Consider the following 310-nt stretch of genomic DNA (forward strand, 5'->3'; position numbering starts at 1 on the left):
TAAGAAACTAGGGAATAAAACTACCAAATGACCCAGCAATCCCACTACTGGGCATATACTCTGAGGAAACCATAACTGAAAGGGACACATGTATCCCAATATTCATTGCAGCAATATTGACAATAGTCAGGACACGGAAGCAAACTAGATGAATGGATAAGGAAGTTGAGGTACATGTATACAATGAAATATTACTCAACATTAAAAGGAACAAATTTAAGTCAATGCTGTGAGGTGGATCAACCTAGAGCCTGTTATACAGAGTGAAGCAAGTCTGAAAGAGAAAAACAAATATCGTACCTTGATGCAT

Source organism: Bison bison, unplaced genomic scaffold (genome assembly GCF_000754665.1).
Source record: "Bison bison bison isolate TAMUID 2011002044 unplaced genomic scaffold, Bison_UMD1.0 scf7180017864381, whole genome shotgun sequence".
NCBI lineage: Eukaryota > Metazoa > Chordata > Mammalia > Artiodactyla > Bovidae > Bison > Bison bison.